The sequence below is a fragment of the Humulus lupulus genome, chromosome 7, assembly GCF_963169125.1.
Source record: "Humulus lupulus chromosome 7, drHumLupu1.1, whole genome shotgun sequence".
Lineage (NCBI taxonomy): Eukaryota > Viridiplantae > Streptophyta > Magnoliopsida > Rosales > Cannabaceae > Humulus > Humulus lupulus.
In genome coordinates, this window is record NC_084799.1 from 205,661,754 (window position 1) to 205,670,227 (window position 8,474).

The window sequence follows — 8,474 nt, forward strand, 5'->3', positions numbered from 1 at the left end:
TCATACCCCTCTCAGAATCCCAAACTCAACTTAGATAATTATTATTTCCAATAATAATTTTATCCTAGGCCATGCTCGAAATTTCAAGTCAAAACTCCAATTATTTCTTAAAATTCTGTTTTCCGATGCTCGAGTCCAATTCACGAGCCCCGAGCCCACCACTTGACCTTGAGACTTAAAATTGGTAATATTGTACTTCCTAAAATATTCTCTAAGTCCTTGAAAATATTTCATAGGTTCTAAGTCATCAAATCTAAATTTTGAAACTAACTCCCAAACTTAGAATTTTTCTTGAAGCTTATATAATAAGTCTCGAGCCTAGCTTGTAAATTATTATACTTGAACAATTAACTAGAGAATTTTTATCCTTAATTCTCAATAATCAAATTTTGATCTTAGAATACCTAATCTCAAGCCTTGCATTAACTTCCTAAAGTTTCGGGAGCAAATACCACTTTTTGTCCCCTTTTGGTTACAAATTGGTAACCAATAGTAACCAGTTCAAAACATGCATGCTCATGCACGTGACCACCTGAATATGGACTCCCTCACCCACGGCAGCCTCCATGACCAACCCGACTATGCTTGGACCCAAGGTCCCTCATCATGGCAACCACGACTTCATCCCTACACCACCAAGACCACTACCTCGGCCACCTCTGACCGTCACCACCACCACCGGTCTCCACCACCAATCATCGGCAATGCTAATGGACTGCGCATACCCGTCACCCACAAGCACTAACAATCCTTAAAACATCTCAAAGTTCAAGATTTATCCTATAAAACTGTTGACTGCGTTTTTAGCCAACGACGTGAGAACGCCAATAACGACAAGCCTTCAAGAGAAATAAAAACGACAACAGACGGTATAAACAAGAAAAGTAAATAACACAGGAGATTTTTATAGTGGTTCAGCCCCGATTGTCGGTAATAGCCTAATCCACTTAGAGTTGTGATTTATAAATCTATACTCAAGATCAGATGGATTATGCCAACTGAGTTTCTTCAGTATAAATTGTGAAAATACAAGAATTCTCTCTAATTTCAGCACTTTCTCTCTCTAGAATAGACAGACCCTATTTTATCTCTCTAGAAAGAAGAAGCAGAAGGAGCCCCCCTCTAATCTCATAAGTTCTCTATTTATAGAGATGGGATCCTCAACTGATATCCCCATATAATAGGGATATTTTATTATATTTATTACATTTATATTACAAATAAACATTCAAAATTCAAAATGTAACAAATTCCCCATTTGTGGGAAGAATGAGAGATTCCCGCGCATGTTGTTGAAGTTGTGTCTGACTTAGTCTCCTCTAGCTAGTTGGTCCACCTCCTACTCACTACCCATGCAAGTGCTGGTTGAACATGCATGGTGGTAGGATATGCATGGTAGGTTGAACGTGCATGGTGGTAGGAGATGCACTTCTCTCCTCTAACATGCACTCTCCTCTAGCATGCCATGTTCCTCCTTGAACCAATCTCCTTGGCTTCTCCTCGGACCAAGGTGGTCCGAGGCAACCTCCTTGGCACCTCACCTTGAACAACATTGAGGGAACCTCACCTTGGACAATATTGAGGCAACCTCACCTTGGACAACATTGAGGGAACCTCACCTTGGACAACATTGAGGGAACCTCACCTTGGACAACATTGAGGCAACCTCACCTTGGACAACATTGAGGCAACCTTCTTTAGCATCTCCCAATCATGTCCGATCGAACATTGTATAGACTTTCCTTATGAAAGTCTAAGTCTCCATTCTCTTGCATGAGACTCCTCCTCCTTAGCTATTTACCTTGGACACGTTCGAGCCAACACTTAGAAAACCTTGGGAGGCTTGTGTAATATCCAACATTTTTATTATAAATCAGAGTTTTAATACATAAAATGTACAAGTTTACAAATTTAAGAAATAGTAATGGAAAAATAGTGTTTAAAATATGATTTTATGTTTTTAATGAGATTAAAGAGAGAGAAACTTGAGTAGTCAAGTATTGGACCCAAATGTCATATAATTTTAATTGGGGATTTTTATAAAATTAAGAAAGTTTTGCTAAAGGGCTTATTTGAAAAGAATTTTAATATTTTGGGTCCAAGTGTAATTTTAAAAATAATTTAAAAAAAAAAGAAAAAAAAAAAAAAAGAAAAAAAAAAAGAAAAGGCTTCAGCCTTTCTTTATTTACCCGAGTCTCTCTCTCTCTCCTCAGAAAACCTCTCTCTCTCTCTCTCTCTCTCTCTCTCTCTCTCCTCTACGTATCACTGTTGCCGACGACGCAGGAGTACTTTCCGGCCACCATTTTTAGCCACGCGCCGGACCGTTGGATTCAGAGGCCTCCGAACTATCGACCAACGCGGGAATCTAGAGCTCACTCGCCGATTAAACGCCTCAACCACTCGATTTAAGTTCGGCCACCCCGCGACTTTAAAGTTGCGATTCGGCCACCTCGGGCATCCGTTTTCCGATCCGTCACCACCATCGTGCTCCTCGTGTTGTGGGCTTCAAAACCCAATAACTTGTTCCTACATCTACCATAGTTGGGTGGTGGGCCCACCACGAGCCACCGCGATCCACCGTAGACCGACGGTCGAAACTTAGTGTTCGAGGTTCCGAAGTACGTTTTGAGTCTCAGAAAATCATCGTTTGACTTATTGTGGAACCCGATCATTTTGGTATAATTTCTTTAACCTATATATTGTGATTTAATTGTGATTGATTAGAGTAATTGTTATTATGTGTATTTATGGTATATAATTATATATTATTGATATATGGAATATTTTCTGTAATTTACTGGCTGTCTGGGATTATATATATTTTTGATACAGGTTTTGATTTTGGAATTGTCCACTTTATAGCCGTTGTGCTGTCTAATTTTCTAGAAAATATTAGATATTAAATAAAGTATAAAAATACATATTTAATTGATTTTATATTCATATGGAAATTATTATGATTAAGTAATTTTAATTATTATTGTTATTATTTTGTTAAGTAAATCAAGAATACAGATTCATATATATATATATATATGAAAAGTATGATTTATAGTAAACCTATTATCTAACCATTATTATTGTATATTAATATTTGAATATTAAAATAATATCAAATATTAGTTTCCTACAGTTATTGATATTTGTAAGACCAGTGAAGTTTGGAGAAAGTATATTTATTATATCACTGGAATTGATATTATGACTAATTAATAATAATATAAATATTTATATTTATATTATTATCATTATATTGATTATTACAACTTTATGTTAAAAATATGATTTCTTTTATAAAATGACTATTTGAATATATACATCCATATACGTATTGCTATTGAAGTATTTTGTTATTAATATCGAAATAAGTTTAATTATAGACGATAATTATTACTTTTGTTGGGATTATTATTATTATTATTATCATAAGGGTACATTATCTTATGAGCAAGGTTTAAAGCATGGTTTTATATGAAGAGTTATTTGCATTACGTTGATAATAATTTATTATTATCATTTATATAGTTTCTGGTATTATTAATATACACTATCAATAGTGTATATTTATGATTTTGATAGAATTTAATAAATGATGTGCCTTGAATAGGATTTGTATGGATTTGATTGATTGACTCTTGGTGAGGAATTTTAAAATAAGCTAAGGACCTAAGGTAAGTAAATCTCACCTTTTGTGCTTAAGTGTAAGATGCATGACTACATTGATTGTGTACATCTGATGAGTTAAGTATGGTATGATGATGATGCATATGATAAGTATGTGAAGAATGGTTATATGAACACCATAAGGGTGTTGTGTGATATGTAATTGATGAATTCTGTGATATGTGAAAGATGTCTTATTTGGTTAAGAATGATATGAATTATGTGCAAGTATGTGTTCTTATGTTGATGGATATGTGGATTACTCTATGTTCATGATTTGTTATATGTCATGATATATGAAGCGTTTAAGTTTTTAGGCTGGAAACCTTAGACCTGAGCCATAGCTCTACGTTAAGGTATAACAACGCCACCAACCCAAAGCTTCATGTATTATGACTAAAGATGTTTTGAGTTATATGAGATGTGATACAATGCCTTGATTGAATACCATCAACATGAGTCATGAACACGAACATTGGCATTTCAGCATCAGCATGTATGCATGGCATGTACAGTTATGTGATACATTATTATGTGATATAAGACCATGCATATGAATATAAGAAAAGTTATGAAATGTCTTGAAAAGTATTATGTAAAGTTAAACATTTTAATGACACAAGGCTTAAGCAAAGTGATAATAAGATGTTTAAAAAGGGTGCCACTGTTTTGATGAAGCAATCAAGTAAGTTCAGTAAAGAAGACGGAAGTCTATAAGACTTATAGTGGCTGCCCACTAGTGTGGGCTAGGTCAGAGTTGACCATTCAGATATGTTTGCCATGTTTCCGTCTTTCTCCTCCATATGTGTAATAAGTATGGCAGCTATGGCAACGATGAAATGAGTGTTATGATGAGCCTAGCTGAGATGATGGCTAGCCGGAGGAGAACCCATGGGATTCTATATGATATGTGTAACAAGCCCTGCAGGCATTGGCTGAATCGAACAGTGTGCACAAGTGATATTGGGCCCATAAAAATGTGAAACTAAAAGAAAGAGCATAAAAGTAAAGTTTGAAAGTGCATGAGCAATAAATGAAATTCATAAGTATATAAGTCAGCATATTAGTATATGTGCACTACAAACTCACGACATTCATGTGTATGTGTATGCATGAGATTTGCTTACTGAGCGTTAGCTCATTATGTTATTTTCCAACATTTTTCCAGGTGTGGCTTTAGCTGTTGAGCAACTTGTGGAGCACGGACTCAGTAGCAATGCAATAATGGTTTAGAGTTTTCATATGGCTGCCTTAAATTTAAAGTATTCATACGTGTAATAATTTCTACTAATAAGTTTATATAAAAGTTTTAAATTTTTCTGTATTTCTTCGTATCATTTTATTTAATTCTTTTGGTCAAGTGCCTTACATACTCGTAAACCCTAGAATTACGAGTATGTGGCAGACGTACCCTACCTTAGGGTCGTTACAAATGGTATCAGAGCTTTGAGTTTGTAGATGTCGTATACTCGTTATGTTATTAGATTTTGGGATCTGAAATGCTACTGAGTTCCGCCACAAGACAAGCCACACGTTAATGGTTAGTATAATTTATCCATATTTTAGTTAATGTATGTTAATGATGTTGTATAATTGTATTAGAAACTCATTGTGTGTTTGAGTTTCCATGATATAAGTATGAGTTTGGATTAAATGAATATTCTCATGCACGGTAGAGAAATTGAAGTTTGTTATTTATCTGAATGCATGCCTTTATTATTGATGTGATAAATAATTGATGATTTATCGATGTCGATGTTTGGATTGTTAATTGATATTCTCAAGCTTTGAAAGTGACCTATCAGTTCAGTTAGTGTGTTAAGGGTTAATATGTCATGTTAGTGTTTTGGAGAGCAAAGTTTTAGGTTGTTGCTGAGAGCACACATAATAAGAGACTTTAGTGAAACAGTAGTAATATATAAAAAAAAAAAAAAAAATACATAATACATTAAGGATTGGGGTTTTGGACACGTTCTACCTCGTCAATCAACTTTTGTTGTTCAACTCTAAGGGTCTCCCCAGTAGTTTGCAGTGTCTGAAATTTTTCCTTCATATCGACTGAGTAGTTAGCAAGAAGTGTAGTTAAAGTCCCATTCTCCTTAACCAACTTCTCCTTCTCTCGAGTCAATGCCTTGTTGGCATTTCTAATGGTTATCATCTCTTGTTTTTGTGTTTCTATATACCTTTTCAAGTGGTCAACCTCTTGTTCTCTTGCAAGAACCCGTTGGCCTAGGTTTGAGACCGATGCTGCCGCCTGAGTGGTAAGAACTAAGGAATCTTTTACAGCTTGTAGGTCTGACCTATGGGATAAAATTATTTGGTCTTTAGGGGTGAGTATGCTTTGACCTATACTAATGGCCACCTTTTTATCGAGCATAGCTGAATCCTCCACCGTGACAAGGCCAGTATCAGAATAAAATTTGGGAAGCCAAACTCTGGGAAATTGAGTATTTCGTTCTGGGATGTGTACCGTAGGATACACCATTAGCTGTGGTAGGGGTGCAGAAATTTGTGGTGAAGATTCGATAGTGGGAAGATTTGGCTCAGGTAAAGCTAAAGTTAGGTCTAAGTTCAGCTGAGATGATGAGGATGCCATGGGTTGCTTAGCTTGAGTAATGGACGGAAGTAATAATGATTTGGTTTTCAAAAGCTTGAGATTGATTGTGTTTTAGTGTGTATGTGATGAATTTTATTTATAGAAAAATGTGTTGAACTGTTGGGTCATTGGATCCTTGAATTTGTTTGTTTTCAAGATAGATATCACAGATTTTATCTTGTTCAATGTGTTACGCTATCCTCTCTGATGATGAAAGTCAAACTTATTAGATGTTGTCGACATGGAAATCACTTCTATTGATTTTGCGATCCTGATTTGAACATGGAAACAATTTGTAAATTGTTGAATGAATCGAGGTGATAAATGTTATTTACTGAATTATTCTGTAGTGTGAATTACTTTCGGCGATTAAATTATAGTATATTAGCTGTTTTGTCCCGAAAGTAAGATAATGTATTACTTGTGTGAAGTGATGACTGAGTATTATTGGTATAGGTGTTGAAATGAGACATGTCTAACTTATTAGACATGTGAGAATTATTCGTTTTAGTAGATGAAGTGGTGGATTGGTCAGTCAAGACTTATCCCAGGTTTTATTCAATGAAGGGATACTAAGCTAAGTGTGTGAATTTCCGAGTGGCCACGGTTATTTGCATTCTAGCATAGTACCAATATGCCCTTTATTATTTTATACATTTGGAAACAATTTTGATTTTTAAATGTTTTCTTAGAGAAAGAATGAGAGTCAGGCTTTTCTGAACTGGTACCTAATGAATGGCCTATCTCACTATTTCTCATTCAGGGCAAGAAGTCGGTTTTGACAACGAAAGGGTTTCATAAAGACTTGGTTTTAAAGAATAATCTTCATCGGCTATATAATTGTTTTCTAGTTATCTAATTTTATGCCAAAAAAAAAAAAAAAAAAAAAAAAATTTGACTGTAAAAGATGAATATCAAGGATGTTTTCATGATGATGGTCATTTTCTCTTCTTACGTTATGTGGTTTGTGTTCAAAAGTATGGATGATGAGGATTCGTTTGTATTTTCGTATACATTCATTGTAATTTATACTATTGTTATAGCTTATTTCCTTTCTTTCTATATTGTAGTCCTCATGTGAGGTGTTTACACATCCTCGCCTTTTTATATATGATAAGGATTACAAGTCAGGAATAAGTTTTGTTTTCGGGATGAAAGTAAGTGTTGTGTATGAAATCTTATGCTGTGAAATGTTGTTCTGTTTATTTGTAATGGTAGTTCTTGTCTCCGATTATCAAATTTAGTTTGAAATTTCGAGGACGAAATTATTTTAACGGGGAAAGGATTGTAATATCCAACATTTTTATTATAAATCAGAGTTTTAATACATAAAATGTACAAGTTTACAAATTTAAGAAATAGTAATGGAAAAATAGTGTTTAAAATATGATTTTATGTTTCTAATGAGATTAAAGAGAGAGAAACTTGAGTAGTCAAGTATTGGACCCAAATGTCATATAATTTTAATTGGGGATTTTTATAAAATTAAGAAAGTTTTGCTAAAGGGCTTATTTGAAAAGAATTTTAATATTTTGGGTCCAAGTGTAATTTTAAAAATAATTTAAAAAAAAAAGAAAAAAAAAAAAAAAGAAAAAAAAAAAGAAAAGGCTTCAGCCTTTCTTTATTTACCCGAGTCTCTCTCTCTCTCCTCAGAAAACCTCTCTCTCTCTCTCTCTCTCTCTCTCTCTCTCTCCTCTACGTATCACTGTTGCCGACGACGCAGGAGTACTTTCCGGCCACCATTTTTAGCCACGCGCCGGACCGTTGGATTCAGAGGCCTCCGAACTATCGACCAACGCGGGAATCTAGAGCTCACTCGCCGATTAAACGCCTCAACCACTCGATTTAAGTTCGGCCACCCCGCGACTTTAAAGTTGCGATTCGGCCACCTCGGGCATCCGTTTTCCGATCCGTCACCACCATCGTGCTCCTCGTGTTGTGGGCTTCAAAACCCAATAACTTGTTCCTACATCTACCATAGTTGGGTGGTGGGCCCACCACGAGCCACCGCGATCCACCGTAGACCGACGGTCGAAACTTAGTGTTCGAGGTTCCGAAGTACGTTTTGAGTCTCAGAAAATCATCGTTTGACTTATTGTGGAACCCGATCATTTTGGTATAATTTCTTTAACCTATATATTGTGATTTAATTGTGATTGATTAGAGTAATTGTTATTATGTGTATTTATGGTATATAATTATATATTATTGATAT